Source organism: Camelus ferus, chromosome 5, assembly GCF_009834535.1.
Source record: "Camelus ferus isolate YT-003-E chromosome 5, BCGSAC_Cfer_1.0, whole genome shotgun sequence".
NCBI lineage: Eukaryota > Metazoa > Chordata > Mammalia > Artiodactyla > Camelidae > Camelus > Camelus ferus.
In genome coordinates, this window is record NC_045700.1 from 24509048 (window position 1) to 24526643 (window position 17596).

At 39.9% G+C, this 17596-nt stretch overlaps 1 protein-coding gene and 1 long non-coding RNA gene across 9 annotated transcripts in view; one reads left to right on the forward strand and one right to left on the reverse strand.

The window, feature by feature from the left end:
* ZEB2 (zinc finger E-box binding homeobox 2) overlaps positions 1–17596 on the reverse strand; it is a 143260-nt gene that overhangs the window by 105355 nt on the left and 20309 nt on the right. The window lies entirely within an intron of this gene.
* On the forward strand, positions 7028–9064 carry LOC116663610. The gene is made up of 3 exons (XR_004319834.1): positions 7028–7038; positions 7762–7766; positions 8873–9064. It is a non-coding gene; the product is annotated as an uncharacterized LOC116663610 (long non-coding RNA).

Consider the following 17596-nt stretch of genomic DNA (forward strand, 5'->3'; position numbering starts at 1 on the left):
TATCAAAGTAAAGGATTAATGAGGGATCTACATAATTTGATTATAAAATACAATCTACAAAAAGACCTTTGAGAGGAAAAATCTGTACATCAAACTAAAAACTCAAGACATCTTTAGTATAAGCAATGTAAGTGAATATATAGAGTATGTTTTTCCTTGTTTGGACATAATTTTCACTTTCTAGGAATTCTGAATTTGTTGAAAGAACAGATTCAAAAGTGATCATGACCTCCAAGCCCATTCTCACACTCCCCTACAGTGCTTGTGACTTTCAGGTAGAGATAATCGTCAGAGTTACCTCAGCTTTGGGGAAACTTTTAAAAAGCAGAAAAGCTGCTCATTCTTGTCAGGTTCTTTTCCACGTGAATTGATGGTCATAGCATAGCCCTGTCGTATGAAGATGTGAAATAAGGTAAATGCCCAGTTATGGAAAAGAGAAGGCCACACACGTAGGCCTAGATGAATCATCTAAACACAGTGCCTCAGTCCTACTGTCAGTGCTTTCAGCCCCATACTTTTCATTCTGTTTCCTCTCTTCCCCCTGTTCCCCGCTTCCTCCTCGTTCACCTTCTCCTGCGAGCTTAGCCCCTTCCTCTGCCACCTCAGGGGCTCAGTCCACTCCCATCACAGCTTCACATCTCTTTCTCTTTGCAGCCTCCCTCCCTGCAGCCCTGCCGTGGCCCTCCTGCCCCTTCCATGTCCCTCCACCTGCCGTGGCTTCTCACCTCCTTCTGCTCTCTCTCTCTTTCCCTTCAATAGCGTTTCTATTCCTACCTCTTGAAATCCAAAGACTTCTCTAATTTCTATTCTTTCCTTCTAACTATGTTAATTGCCTTTCATGTAATCCAAATTTGTTGAACATCACAGAGTTTTGTGGTTACAATTTATTTTCCTTTTAGCTTGTGAATTCCTAAAAACATCCCTCCCTGTGTTTCCATATTTACCACCCTCCCCTCCCCTCCAGTCTGCTCGGATTTCTGGCCTAGAGGTTTTTCTGCCACACTTCCTAATTGTTGCTTCCTTTCTAGTATTTCCCGCTTCTCGCCTAACTCTGTCCTGAAGAGTTTCACTTCTTAAATTACTACACAGCCTTCCTGTCTTTTATGTCTGCTACATTTCTTCTCATCTGTCTATGATCTCTTTTTCCAATTGTTCTATCTTCTTTACTTTATAGGTAAACTCTCCCCAGCACCTTATTTTTCCATAAACTTCTACCTGCCTAGTTCATGATTTTTTTTGCCCCTTCCCCATCTCTCTGTATTGTTTCATTGTAAAACTTTAATCTTAAATTATTCTCTACTTTCCATGTGTTGTGTTTTTATACCTGTGTTAATACAGTCCCATAATACAAATCTAGCATTCACTTAATAGCTGTCAAAAAAGATTCTTCATGTAACTTGTAATACATTGAGAGGATTCTGCTTATTTATGAGAGGAAAAAAAAAATCATGTTCAGGTAAGATACCTGTCTATCTGTCTGCCTGTCCATCTGTCTATCTGTCTACCTAGTTCTATCTCCTAGAACACTGGAAACAGAGCTATACCACAGATGGAAAGCACTGAACATAAAGCCAGAAGCTGTAGGTTTGAATCCTGACTCTTTCGCATATTAAGTAAATAGGCCAGTTTCCCAAGTTTCCTAATTTTTCTGTCTTAGACTCTTTGTTTGTGTCACATACCTTCTCTATCCACTTCTTAGCATTGTTATGAGGATCAAAGGAGATATTTCTGTCACGGCATTTGTACAATATTAAACACACTCTGTAACCATTAGTTTCAAAGTTGTCCTCTGTGCAAACTGGACATATCTGGAAGTAGAGCTTATGAAAGTATGGAGTTCTAAATTGAAGCAATTTCCTTACTTTTGAAGAAAACATAGGCTAACATAATTTGCTTGCAACCACATGAACAGAAAAAGTTCATAAACCTAATATTCCAGTGGGAGATCAGAGATGTTAATTTAGTGAGAGATGTGAAAAAAATACTATGTTAACAGAAGGGGTCTACAGTATTTGCTTTGGGTTTCAAAGAATCCATTTGGGGATAATTTATAAAATACTCACATAGTTTTCTGAGTAGACAATAGTCAGAAGCCAGACCCTTCCTTAGACTGCCTTAAGGTCCACATTTTTTGAGCTACACCTGCCTTCCCTCATTTGATTTCAAGTTCGTTCCAAATGGGGCTGATTTGTATGACCTAAAATATTTCCAACCTGTATATGATACTTATTGCATAGACAAATACCTTAGCATTCTGCTGAAGGTGTAGAAACCACTAAGGATTCATTGTATTTTAGAGTGAAGCAAATCAGGTCTAGGCTTACAGAACTCCAGGTGGGGTGGAGCCTTGGCAAGGATCATGCGCCCAATGTCCACGCCGACCAAGCAGGTGAGGGGTCGGCTGATCCTTCCACGGGGGCTCCAGAGTAATCCCCTCATGGTCTTTGCACTCATTCGTGGGGGACAGAGATGTCATATCTTCTGAGTTTTCCAGAGGTGCTAGAAATCTGAATCTTTGAGTGAAATTGCCCAATTTTTAAATATTGGCAACCAGTTCAAATGTGTTTAAAATACTTTGTGAGCCAAACCAAACACAGCTGTCAGCCACCAGTTTGCAACCTCCGTCCAATCCCTACATTTTATAGAGAGGGACCTGAGGCCCAGAGAGGTTGAGGGGCGTGCCACAGCCATGCTGAGACTGGATGGCAGGGCGGGGAGAGGCGGAGGGAGACACCCGAGTGTCCTGAACCAAGTCCAGGACGCTTCTCGTTATCCCGGGTTGTGATCCCCGGGCTCCCCAGAGCAAGCCGCTTGCTGGAAGGCAACCGAGCAGAAGACACGTGGCCTCATCAAGAACCGCTCCTTCTTTGCTCTTCCCACCCAGAACTCTTCCTGCCTGCCGGTGCTGCTGCTCGTGAAGCTCCGTGTGCGGAAGGGAGAAGCTGACAAGTGGGCCACGAGGAGAGACTTTTTATTTACTTACTTCGCAATGGGACCGCAGTGGGAACCCACTTCCTGCCAAGCTAATGTCAGTACCAGGTGAAACATTTTCTGAGCTCTCTGCGCAGCCTGCGCAGGAATTATGAAAGCACCTCACCTGAAAAGCAACTGCCCGATCTTTCTAAAAACACATAGAAGCAGTGAAACCAGTATCTTGAGTTCAGAACACGTGGTTCCCTCGTCCAAATAACTCACCACGTGGGCATACTGGGTTTTCTGATTCTAGCCCATTCCACTCTTGGCATACACCACAACTGTAACCTGACACTTCAGGGTAGAGAATCATTCAGCCTAAAAATAAGACACCATCTCAGACAGGATCTTGGGAGAAAACTGTCAACAACAACAACAACAACAAAATTCACATTCAAAACAGCATCCTATCCCTGACTTGGAGTCAGGAAACCAGGGTTCAAATCCTGGTCTACCAACTCTGAAAATTTCTACCAGTGAGGGAAGCCTATGGGTGAGAATAGTTGACTTCTCTGGTTTCTTCTGAGTTCTAAAAATATACGAATGCTCTCTGGGGGAAATACTTTGGAAAATTAAACATAAATGTCAGATTATGCAATGATTTTAAAATAGAAAAGTGTGTATATACGTAAGTGCTAATGAGTTTATCATTTAATTCCAAATATTTGAAAATTGGGTTGGGCATTTTCAGAATCAAAATATCTGATAGGACTCTTTTTTTTAAAACAGATTTGGACCATATGACTATGTAGCCTCACTTACCTACGCCAGTGTTTCGATAAATAGAAAAACTTAAATACTCAGAGAACTAATTAGTCAGTGTACTTCTTTATGACATAAACTGTTTTAAGAAACCATAAAATCAGTTATCTAGCGCTGTCTTCTCTCTTCCTTTCCTTTCCTTCTTAAGAAAGTAAAAAGGAATCAATAAAGTAAGCCCTCCCAAAGAGGAGAGACATATTTTTGAGTCAGTGTTATTTTTCCAAAAGCTCTGAGTTTGTTAGGCTTTAACTTGTCCCTCACTGACATACACCCTTACCTAATGCTGTAAGGGACTCTTCAGGTGAACCTGGAATCTGATTGTGAATTAGAGGTACCCCCACCTGAGTTTACTAAATTTTTACAGTTGGCTCAATTGATACAAAAGGAATCTTGAAAAAAAGCCACCACCACCAACAAAAAAACACCTTTTCCTGAAAAGATTCTTTTATTGTATTTATATCTTTCCTCTGACTAAGCCTTTCATATTGCTCACAAAAATGTAGATTTTTTTTTTTTACCTCTTTTTGGTCTACATGAAAAATAGGTATTTTAATAAGCATGGAGAAAGAAAATGTCAAATAAGATACTAAAAGTTTTTTTTGAAAGAAAAACTATATTTTTCTCAATTGCATTTTTATAAAATAAGAGAATGGCCATTCAAGTGGAACTCGGCAATTCACTTTATCTGCTCCTTATTTCTATGTGTATTCTTTTTAAAACTAAATCTACCTTGATCATGGTTTTGATTACGAATCCCGAAAACAATTATGGAAATGATCTTTAATATAATAATATATTTTACCGAATGTCTCGGCTTTTTCATTCCAACAACTGAAACAGAGACAATTCCTTGCATGTTGAAATGTGTAATTATCATGTATCCAAAAGGGAGGGTGTAATTTTCACATCTGATTACAAGGGAAGGGAGTAAGTGAAGCTGCCTGGGTAAACTTACACTTGTTTACAAAGAGCACTACCTTTGATATTAAAAACTCAAAACATGCAAAACACTGAGAAAAATCAAGACTAACATGCACAAAACTAAACAAAAACCTAAGTATTTTTCTTGGCCCCACTACAAAAATAGAGTCAATTTTTCTGAACTTGTACTGGTTGACTTATTTCTGATGATTTTTAAGACTCCAACATTATTTTGCAGGCTTGCTGGTGACTGTACTGTTAAGGGTTAAGAAGCTCAAGCAATAGATTTAAATTAAAAGCAAACTTCAAATTCATATTATTCTTGTACAAGTACGTGGTCAGTTTCAACTGGAGAATGATTTTCATCTCCACAGATCACACTTTCCTAAATACAATCATTGCTTGCAAGATATGTATTTTTGATGTTTTTATCTCCCTGCTTTTTTTTTTTTTTAACTTCTGATTTACCTTTGATAAGATCAACTTCTGCTCATGTGAACTTATGTTTTGGACATGTAGGAAGAGATAATATCAAAGAGAGCCAGGGCTGTGATGGTAGCTGTCACTCACCAAGAAGATTAAAGATAAATGCAAGATCACACAACAGGTAGGAAAAGAAAACTGCCCTAACAGCCAACACATATTAGGAACCATTTTGATGATATATAATTACAATTGCTAAGTAATTGTGGCAGTTTTTGAAAAGCTTAAAAAAGATAGACTATTAAGGATATGTAATATTCCTATAGCAGCTCATTTAAAAAGGCAAAAAAAAAAAAAGGAAAATAAAAAGAAGGAAAAAAGAGAAAGGTTAAGAAATTGATTTAGGAAAATAAGATAAAAAAAAGTTTTCATGCTAAGAGGAGCCTACCAAAACATACTTTGTTATCTATTTAGCTTTATAATTATATAGAAAGCAATGAATTTGTTAGAAAGCTATTAAGTTATACAGGGTTTGCCAGTGCTGTGCTTATGGAAAGGCTGATTTTTGGTATATTATAGAAATTAGGGTATTTTTTGGTAACTTGCCCAGTCAAACCGGGCAAGCAAGAAGGTTGAAAATGCATACAAGCTACCAAGTGATTAAGATTTCTGAATAATCACAACTAAATAAAAAGTTACTGTGCGAAAGAGAGCTGGGCTCCTCGTTCCCACACTGACATTGCTTAAAGCAGTTCAGTGATAATCTGAGCTTGACTTTCACATGATCTTAGCTTTTCTCTCTTTATAGAGGACTTCACTGTGAGTCTTACATTCTGCTTTCCATTAAATCAAAAAGCAAAACACCTGACACACATCTCTTCCTCTTGTACTTCAGTGGGCACGTCTGCACCCTGTTTGACTGTAGGGGTGTGTGTAGAGGGAGCCAAGGTTGCGTTTCCAGGTAGTTTAGAGACCCCTCCCCGGCCCCGACAACACAGCCCTGTCCCCAGCACCAATCGATGCTTGGCACACAGCACATTTTTCACTGTGTTGTTAGAGTACATTTGCTTATATTTTGCACAATTTTAATTTAACCATATTGATCAAACTGAACACTCAATAAGACCCTCGGCACCTGAGGCTTATTAAAATGAGTCAGCATGAAGCAAGGAAGCAAGGAAGTAATGGAAACTGTTTGGAGATTTAAATACAGTGGAACCCACTTAAATAAATACCTGTTAATGAAATAAATCTAGTAAACGAATTTATTTTCTCTAGACCAAATCAAAACACATAGAGTAATACTCAGGGGAACCTTTAAATGAATACTGCTTAAATGAATAAGCATCTTACATGGACATGCTTCTTTTGAAAGGCACATACAGCACTTCATGTTCTCTAAGGTTAATTAAAGGCAAGAAAATCCATGTTGACTTTTTTTTTGGACTTACTGTCATTTTTGGAGTTAAGCACGAATAATTGCTTAAATAACACTATTTAAATCATATAAATACTATATTCTTAAGGCTAGTTGCTCATTTGTGTGTGTGTGTGTGTGTATGTGTCTGTCTGTCTGTCTTGGGCATTAGGTTCATGGGGGACAAACCTTTGAAACAACTGACAGTGTCCATTTCTCCAGCAACCTATCTACCGCAAGTAAAGACAGAAAAATATTTGAAATTTCTAACTGCCTCCCACAGTCCTGTGTCACAGAGAAATGGACTGGCTACTTTTAACATATAATTTATTTGCCTCTTTTGAAAGTTCTATTATCTCTCCAGCATGGTTGAAAGGCGTGATTAAAAGAATCAACTCCCTTACTCTGATGATGATTTGTAATAAGAGGCTCAGTGGCACATTCAGGGTGCTCAAAATAATGTTTTCTTCAAAGATATAAAGGCCCTTTTTTTTGTGGTAAGAAACACATAACATGTCATCTACCCTATTAACGATGCTCTTGTTGTACAGTGCAGGATTATTCACTATGTGTGCACTGTTGGACTTACACAAATGCTTTCTAACATAGAGTTTATGTTGGACCACATCTTTAACTGATCAGGTCTCTCTTTTCTCACAGGGGTTGACCCATGGTGGTCTGTTATTATAATGGAAGAAAAAAACACAGCACACATTGAAATCTTAAATAATACCTTTTTTAAAAAGGGGCACACAGTGGGCACACAATTTTCAGAGATGTTTCTCAGGCCACCTTTATCTGGTATTGCCTTTAGAGGGCCTTGCTTATTCATTTTTCCCCCCTGGCCTAATAAAAGATATTAGCTCTTTTCCCCAAGCGAAAACACTGGTATCATGAATCAGGCAACTAGTGGGAGACTGCTGGCCAGGTTTCACCCCACTAAAGTCCTAATCTATACTTTGTCTTTTAGAATTAAGGAGAAAATGCGTATCAGCAGAATCTCCTCTCGACTTTATTTCATTTATAAATTACGAGAAGGATGCTATTATATATTATTAATTTCTGCTGTTCTCCAACTCTGCTGCAGCAGTGAGCTGCGGATGTTGGAACGGTGTAATTATGTTCTAGTAGGGTAGCCATCCGTTTCCTTTCAAAAATTTACAGGATTCTTAATCACGCTGCTCATTTGGGTGCGCAGCAGCGAGGATGGCGAAACACAAACAGGGCACGTTCGTTTACACAGGAACACCTGCTTAGCATGATAGCAGATGTCAGTCAGCAAGCAGAACACAAAAGGGAAAAACACCAACAAGAGCAAACTCGCACCGCTCTGACTTGGCGCGGGGAAATCTCTTCAGGAGTGATGGTGACAGTGGACGTCCCTCCTACAACAGAAACAGAGCCTCTGAAATTCCCAAGTCTTGCCTGTGGTTAACACGTGGTCACAGCGAAAGAGCGCTGGCCACCCCTGTTGCGTTCTGGTACTGACTGTGACTCTCTTTATTATTTGGGGGAATTACTAAACCACCCTGCCTCAGTTTCCTGATCAGTAAGCACACAAGAGGTTGGCTCTTCTAGATAAAAACCTAAGTTCCCTGAAGGTGTTTGTCGTTAGAAGCAATAGAATGGTGAGCACGTGGCTCTCACCAGACCCAGTCCAAATCCCACCAGTGTCACTAAGCACTTGTGTGACATCAGTCAAGTTATTTAACCTTAACACGGTTTCCTGATGTGTAACGTCTGCTGAGAAAGTTAAATGAGATAATGTATCCAAATGCCTGCCACGTGGTGAGGCTGTAACAAATGGTGGCTATATTTTATTATTATTATCACTATCATCATCATCATCATTTTATTTTGATCTTTGCAGAATCTTTCCTGCTCAACGTGCTATTTATTAGAAGTCTGGAATGACAACCAAGTGAAATATCTTGCAGAGGTCATCATACGACATGATATTTTTGATGTGTGTAGCTCTGTAAGATTATTATAATGCCTACCACTGTTACTTTACAGTTAGACAGCCTGTCATCATTTCCAGTACATTTTTGGGGATTTATATCTGAACCATTAAAAAAAAGGTGTTCTGGCCTGAAAAAGAGCCTCGGTGAAAGTGAAATGCTTTCTAGAACTTTGACACAATAAAATGAGGTGATGGAAAGGAAAAAATTAGAAGCTCATGGTCTTCGTGGGCCCAGCCCATCCTGAGAACTTTTGCCCCAGTCTTTTAAGGACTTTTCAGATGACTCTGGTATTTTCCTTTCTCACTCTTTCCCCAAAATGGTTAAACTTCAAAATGGAAAACAGCGATCACACAGGGGCCATGACTAATTTTCCTAAGGAATTTTAGTATTCGGAATGTGTCTGCTTGTGCAGGCCTGTGCGTTAAAGGCTCCCTGAGTATGCATTGACTTGATACCCAATAATGGCTGCTAAGGAGCCGTTATGTAGTGCCGTGTCAATGATCCGTGCATTGAGGACTCCCCGAGTACGCATTGACACGACAGACCGGAACGGCTCAGAAGAAGCTGTTATGGTCTATCACGCCAATGATGTGCAGATATTGGCAGGGCCTCTGGCCCTTCCGTGGAAATGCTGGCGTCTCTGGAGGAACTTGGGTGGGCACCATGTGGGCGCCATCCGCGGGCTCACAGCAGCCCCATTTGCCCTCCTCCTGGGGTTGACTTCAAAAGAGACAGCTCCGAAAAGTTGCCCAATAACGTCTGTGGTCCCACATTCCATCAACAAAACAGAAGCAAGAGTGAAAGGTACTCTTGCCGTGTAGACCTCCATTTCCCCTCAGAAAAACTGATCACTGTTAATATCAAAAGGAGGGGCAGAAGCTAAGATAGAAGCTGTTCATGTTTTTCTAGGTTTTCGATCCTGAACATCTCTTTTCTGCTTTACGAATTTCGTGTTATACATGGATGTGGTCCTGGATGAACTTTTTGTGGCAGTGGTGGTGATTTTCTGAGATTGAAACCTTTAATCCACGTGAAGGAAAACACCTTTTTTATACGTCCTCAGCAGTTGAATAGGTGCTCAGAACTCGGCATGTAGGAAATGGTTCAAAAAACCTTGGGAAGAGAAGTGCAAGTTCAAGAATAAAGCTTGGATTCACACATGCTTCACCAACTTAAGGCAGTAATTAATTCACTTATGGTATTTACATGCCCCTCTTCAGATACTTATGGAGAACATGGGAATTTTAAATTCACAATTCAGTGCAAAATTTAAAATGATCTTCATTAGAATTTGAAGCTATACTCTAAACTGCTTTATATACTACCAACAGGGAGCCTCATTATGTAGTACTATATTTGGACTACCTTCTTTACATTTTGTAGCTGTAGATTTGAATGTATTTCTGGTACGCTTAAGCGGAGTCAAACAAAGTGTTTTAATCTGTTCTATTAACTAACCAATCCACATAGTTGCATGGCAAGCGTACAAAGTCAAGAGACCTCAGTGCATCTTTTTTTTTTTTTTTTCTGCTGTCTTCAAAGGATCATGGAAGAAGAGCGATCTGAGAAACTCAAGCACAGAATGGAGATGAAGCCTTGCAGAAATACCAAAGTGGTTCACTTAGAAGCATGGTGGGAACAAAGAAACAGTCAGGTTAGGCAGAAAGTAGTTAGAATGATTGTGATTCTAAGTACAGAAGGTACTTCTGCATGCTTGTTCCCTTGAGTAGAAAACAGTCCAATTCTCAAAATGATATTTGGAATTGGATAAGATATCGACCAGTGGTGGGTATTAAATGTTGATTGACTTAATGACTGACAGAAGGAGCAAGGGGGGAACTCACTAAATGCCATCCCAAAATAGATACTCAATAAACACTGAAGACTGGAGGGAGGGGACCTAGCATTAAATACCTCTTATGTGTTTGATATTTTCCTACTAGCAATAATTCTTCTTCACAACCCTATCACATAGGTATTATGAGACATGGAGGTACAGTTAGGATTCGCAACTTACTCCTGGCCACGTGGCTGGTATGAAGTAGAAACCAATCTGAACCCCGATGTTCAAAGCCCAGGCTCTCTTGAGGGTCTACACTGCCTCTGTCTGCTTCCCTGACTTGTAGGTCTTAAAGGTGTCATGGTGAAAGATGGAAAGCCAGTTGCTTTAAATAAAAACTAAAAGAAAAGAAAAAAATCCCCAGTATTCAAGATGGCATAGCTGTCACTAAGTGAAGTTCAAGAAATTGTTAATAGGGTGGTAGGGAGCCTAACATAAGTTATCAAAAGCTTTTTTCTAGAGATTATAATTTATACTAAATGTTTAATGTACCTGCCGAATTCATTTTCAGAAGATGGTCGAGTAGAATGGATTCATCTTCATATTAAGTACAGCCTCGCTTTAACTAAATGGTTTTTGTGTTCAATGTGCTGAGCTAGGCACTGGTGACAGAGAGATGGACAGGACTGTCCTCAAGGCATTTACACATTTCTGAGGAGACAAATAGGAATCAGGTATTGTAAGTGCTGTGATAAAGGTCAGCTCAGAATATATTCTTTGAGGAATATTTTTTAAGAGGGTGTTGGTCCTATAAGAAAAAGTACCATGTCTGTTTCCTGGGAATGCAGAGGTATAAGACCTTGCCAACAACTACTGTGACTTATTTCTTTTCCTTTTTCTTTTTAACACTCCCTAAAGAATTGATGAGGAATGAATATCTCAGTTTAAGATTATTGTTTCCTCTTTTCAAGAATGTTTCAGCATGACCCAGAAACTGAAGTACCTCTATCAGAGAATTCCTAGCAACCTGATTAGTCACACCTCGAAACAGTCGTAAGTAGAACGTATTGAATATCTTCTAGGTTTCAGACACTGCCTTCAGAATTTGGTTCAACACTCCAACAATCCTATAAAACGAATATCGGACCCCGCTTCAAGTATTATGAACTGAAGCTCAGAGAGGTTAAGAAACACACTCAGGACCACATGAGAGTAAGTGGCAAAATCAGAATTCGGACAAAGATGTGTTTGTGTCTGAATGCACCATTCTTTCCATGGTATTAAATTCCTCATTCCCTGGGGAGAGAGGAGAGCTGAGCTCCATTCCTTATAAGTGGATGGATCTGGGGATGTTCTTGGAGAGGAGTCTGGGGAGTGGAGATGTAAGCATGAAATACCAGAGCTGCCACCTTTGAGGTACGAGCAGGCAGCACACAGTAGGGTACGTGAAAAGGAAGCACTGCTTCACTTACAAGTGGATCGGTTCATAGCTTCTCAGTTCCATCCTGAGTTGTGTAAGCTCTTTGAGATCTTAAAAAATATCTTGAATTCACATCCCATGCACGTCTCTTATGGCTGTTGTCCAAATCCTATTATCTGGGAACTTAATTTAAAATAGCTTGGTCTTTTTGAATTGTCAAAAACTCTAATAAAACAGGAATATTTCATACTTGCACAGACCAAATTCTGTGGGACATCCAAAGCTTAGCTCTTAAATTATGTTCTCAGATCAGTGAAGAGGTAAAATCTAGACTTTGTTGAAAAGCACAATGCAGATATGAATTCTAATGAATCCGTGACTGTATGCAACCCGTGTGAGAGTCACTATTCTGCTTATTACCTGTATCTATTACTAGAATTTAATTGTAAATAATAAGTCAGACAGTCTGTAATGGACTGGTTAGATTGAAAACTGAAAAAATCCTAAATTACTGTTATTTTTTGAAAATGTAAATTAATTTCTCACAAATTTCTAAGTTCATGTCCTTAAATTCTAAGCCCTTTAAGAAAGGTAGGCAATGTGGGAATACACAGCTGCCATTTTTTTCTAAAGGCTACTGTTCCTTTAATGCCCAGCTGGTTCTGAGATGTAATAAAATTGACATATTGATTCCTTTGAATTTACAAATGCCTGTTTCATAAACTCCATCTCCAAAGCCTAGGCATCTTTAGAGCACTGTCATTTTTTTTCTCCAAATGGATCAATTATGTGCCCACGTAATCCTGTTACCTGTGAAATCCATGCATACTTCTCCCATTTGCTGCAGTTCCCAGGCGGACAAACTTGCATTATGTACGCATAAACAAACAGCGCATTTTCCTGATATTAGAGATTGTTTTCAAAGTGAAAGGCAATCTCTTGGGTCCTTTACTCAAAAGAAAAAAAAAAAAAAAAAGAGAGAGAGAGAAAGAAAAGAAAGAGAAGAAGAAAAACTGGCTGCCTATTTCTTCCAGCAACCTCAGTATATACACACACACATGCACAATCACATGTGTGTATATACATTTATATTAACTATTTACAATTCCTAACAATTCATTTAAATCGTATGGTTTTGCTATGTTCAGTCCTTTCACTGACCTAAGGAAGCACATTTTTTTGTTTTAGTTAAACTAGTTCCTGAAGGTTTATCACATTTTTTTTTATTGCCATCTTTTCTCCTTTGCTGATAATTAGTTATTTAAGGGCAAATCATCCCCAAGACACCTTGAAACAATTGAGAAAAAAAAACCCAAAGTGGATTAGGTTATAAAGTTTGCAGCCATTTTATAGAAGAAAAGTCCTCAACGTCCTTCACTGTAACACTTGACACTCAGCGGCTCTGAGTCTTCCTTAAACACACAGAGTCCTTTATTGAAACAACCGTAGAAAACACAAAGATTCTGCTTCTACTACATTAGGAGAGAAATGCCTCAGTGAACTAGAAGGTCTTTCCCGTGTCTTAAATCTGTAACAGCAAATTGTCTTCCCACACCAGCACATTTACATGTTCACGTGTGGACACCCTCACCAGGACAAAACGATAAAGAAGGCTTCTGTGCGAATACACGCCCAGACCGTGCCGAGAGAATCCCCTGCAAATCACCACCGAGCAAACGTGCTTTTGTCTATGTGTGAACTCTCTGTGTGAGCAAAGTACTGTGCATGCTTCTGCACACAGATATGAATTCTCGCTTCATTCTTTCAGCCTGTGCTGTATCTGATTTTGCTCACTTCACTGGGCACCCAGCAGTCCAGCTACACTGCACTCGCACTCTACAATTTGTCTCTAAGAGATTCCCCAAATCACAAAACATCTCGTCTGCTGTCCAATGTGCTCCCCGTATGCAGAAAAGATGGTCTGAAAAATTGGGTTGTGCTTGGAGCCCCGTGGCCTGGCCCGCCACTGCCATGGTGCGGGAGTGGTTTTAAAGATAAATGGCTGCATGTTAACCAGATTTGACATGCTGTACAAAGGCAGCCACCTTTGGTCCCATGACACAGCCAAACAGAAAACACAACAAGCAAGCCTGGCAAAGATGTCCAGACGTGAATAAAAGCACAACAATTTGTCACATAGTTGTTACAAAATGTTAGCCGCTTTAGGGCCTGCCGTGGGATGGCAGAGATAAGGCGGTGTGGAGAATTCAGAAGTTTGAGGATTGGTGAGTCTTAGGCGACGGAAGAGTTAATTCAGAAAAGAGGGGAAAGAGTCATCGCAAAGGGATTATTTTCATTTGCTTCCTCATAAGGCCTTAATGTCATGAATTAAATCAGCAAGGCCAGTGTTCCGGGGTTGACTAAACTCCCCTGTTTTGAAGGGCTGTCTGTTAACCATCTCTTTCCAAAGCTGTCACACATTCTAGGCTCAGTTTCCTGAGGATCAAGATTCACTTTTCATTTTCTTTTTTCAAACTGGCCTAGTGATGAATGAAAGGAAGAATTTTGAGGATGAAAAATCCACATACCCCACTTGGACGCCCTATTCGCCCAGAGAGAAGGGAATCAGACTGCCTCACTTTAACTCTTTTTCAAGGGCTGGGTTTCTTTTTCCAAACGTTTTTCCAGAATTACTTGTAATCCTGGAAATTCTACGATTCCAGTAACATTTAGCCATAAACTTTCTTCCTGACTCAGGACTCGTGCCCTTTCTAGGCCTTAATTTCCTCATTGGTAAAAATATGTATTGCAATAATAGTATCTGTTTGATAGGATGGTTGTCAGGGCAACATCAGATGACATAGCAAAATTCTCAGCACGGGTCTCAGCACATTATAAGTACTCAATAAACATTAGATAATATTAGCTTTCCTACGGTTGCTAGAAACATTTCACTGAAATACAAATATGATTATGTCATTCTTCTTTAAAAAATGGTTCAGGAGCTCACCATCACCTATTTACTGGATAAGAGCCAGTAAATACGGGGCAGGAGACGCTTCTGCTCGCAGGCCACCTTTGCAGACTGCATTCAGGCTTGACCCCTTGCCCTGGTGCTCTGTTCCAGACAGGTCGGTTGGCTGACAGCACCAGAGCTGGTCTCCCTTTCTCTCCTCCAAGGCTGTACACGCCCTGCTCTCAGCCCAGGATGCCCTTCCCCCGCTCCACTGGTGAAACCCGAGTCATATGACCATGCCCTCTTCAAAAGCTGCCTCCCCCAGGAAGCCTGCCCTCACCACCTGCTCCCAGATCTAGTTAAGCCACCTTCTGTGCTCTCTACTCACTGGATATTCATCACATTTTCCTCATCTCTGGAGGCCACCCCACTTTCTCACTAGACAGTGTGCTTCTCAGGGGTCCAAGCTCTGTCATTCATTTTTGGATCTTCAGCCTCAAGTTCAATGCCTGCACATAGTAGATGTTCAATTAATGCAGGATGACTAAACGCTACAAATTTCTACTGAATACCAGAAGCCTAAAAAGGGCCTGGTGGCATCCGTTTCAATTATTTTTTCAACAAGGAAAAAAAAAGGTTTTTTCTTATAATGCAAACGTCAGATCACTCTTAGGAATGAAGTCAGAAAGATGCTCTAAGCAGAAAAAAAAAAAATGCATTTTTCTTCCATGAGCCTGTCACCAGCTTTGAAGAGGTACTGCTTCTAGTAATGGGATAATGAAGCAAGTAAGCTCACGTGGCAAACTTTGAAAAGAAAAAAATGTTTGAAAAAATAAACTTCTGGCCAATCTAATGCTAGCATAGCCATATAGTTCAAACCTTTCCCGATGACTCTGTAAGAGAATGGAGAAGACACCTGGGAGACGAGCTCCCATAAAAGAGGTTGTCATTGTCGATGGTTTGACGTAACATAGGTGGAATCTCCCATGTGAAGAATTCCACGTTGCCCTGCTGGCTTACAGAGGACCATGAACTGAACGGAAAGAGGTAAGAAGAATATTCTTCTGCAAAATGTTCAAGGGGTAGGGCCTTGAGCTCTCTTGACATCTGTGATTCTCTGACCTTTGTGACCCCTTGTAAACTCAGAACCAGCACAGCCCGGTGCAAGTCATGGTACCTCCCCCGTCCCATCACTCTCCTGAAACTTGAGCCAAGTCCCAGGTGGCTGCAGATCTCATGTTCACAGGTCCTGAAGGGAATCCAGGAAGCCATTCTTTGATGGAGTATGCACCCTCCCTCACTGAAGGGGACCTGACTCCTGGAAGATGAAGTTGCCCTAATCATAGTTAGTGGAGGCTAGAAGCTGGTGAAAGGAGAGGGATCAAGAAGTTAACTGCTGACCTTTCAGTTTTCTCCATTTACAGGTTTCATTTTATTTCTACTTGTAATATTAAATGGGAAACACATCTGAATCCAGGAGAAAGGATGGCATGCCACTGGGTCTAAACTGCACAGTTCATTTGTTCCCTACAAGTGGTGAGGAAGGGTCAGGGTGGGGAGGTAGACCCAATGTCAGGCCCCAAACCAGAGGATGGTAAGATACTGTCAGAGAAACAGACCATTCCTTCATTTTTGTCTTTCTTCAAAAAATGTCAGGATTACCCAAAGAGTATCTTCAGAGTGAAATCATTGATTCTTGCCTCAAACAGCAAAGAACCATGCAGAATATTTTACATGAGAGAATCTGATTATCAGATATTTCTGTGACAGTTAATGAAACATGTTCTTAGGATGAGAGATCCTTTAAATCCTTCATAAGGAGAGAGAGATCATTTTGCAGGGTGCCAAGTTCAGGAAGGGGATGCTTAAAAAGTCCCAAGAAGTCTCTTTAAGAAGCCAGATCCTTGAACCCCATATTCTTCTCAATTCATGATTAAAAGACTTTAAATTTGTATTGCTTAGATGGTAAGGATAAGCACATGAAAGTTAAATTTTTTCCATTAAAAGGGGATTTTTAAAGCTTAGGGTTTCTCATTTGAATAATAGAAAATAGTGTAAATAGAAATAATTTTTTAAATGGCATCTGAACTTTGAATTTACTCCTGTACCAACAGGCTGTGCCTGTAGAATGCATGAAGTATATGAAGTTGATGGTATCATGTTTTATTAGAAAGTTGCATCCTTGTTTGTCAAAAGGAGAAATGCTATTAATAAGCAGAGTTCATTTCTGGAAAATATTTTCTAGCAATAACTTTATTAACTGGTTTGGGAGGCTATTGGTAGAATAACAAAGATATGGTTAAAGAGTCTCAAGAAAATATCAGCTTTATTATAACTCTCTAGTTCTTTCTTAACCGTTAAAAATAAAACCTCAAGTATTTACTGGATTGGTTAATAGTCTCTATGTCTGCACGACCAGCTCCGGGAAGAAGTTTCCCTTCCAGGTCTCTACTGCACTGGAGGGAGTGATGTGCAGCAAACCCAGTCCATGTTAGTCAGAACTTTAGGTGGACGATTTGGACCCTTGTAACACTTTTAGACTTTCGATGGGTGTTGTGACGTTTCTTAATCTAGGTCTAAAATATGTGCAGCATTGCTTTTAGAAAGTTAAAAAAAAAAACGGGTGGATTGTGCCATCTACGGCAGCATTTGTTCAGCATTTGGTACAAACGGGAGGAAAAAAGATACAGAATGCATGGATTGATTTTCAAATTACCTCAATATTTTGAAAACATTTTCACCTGCATGCTGAGAATGCTAAGAATGGCAAGGAAGGCAATGTGCATTTGCACAGCCTCCACTGCATTCATTTATAAATTACCTCATCACTGACTGAAATTAACACTGATTCTTACAGGCAATTTCTCAATTTCCAATGCTAATTACATTTTTTTTACTTTTAAATTCTGTACCACCTGTTTTGGGCAAGACATCTTAGGCAGCGCGACCGCATTTAATCACAATTTTAATTAACCGCCCTGTAGATGTGAAAAAGAAGCAATTATAATGTAGATGAATGATGATTTTTCTGCATTAAATT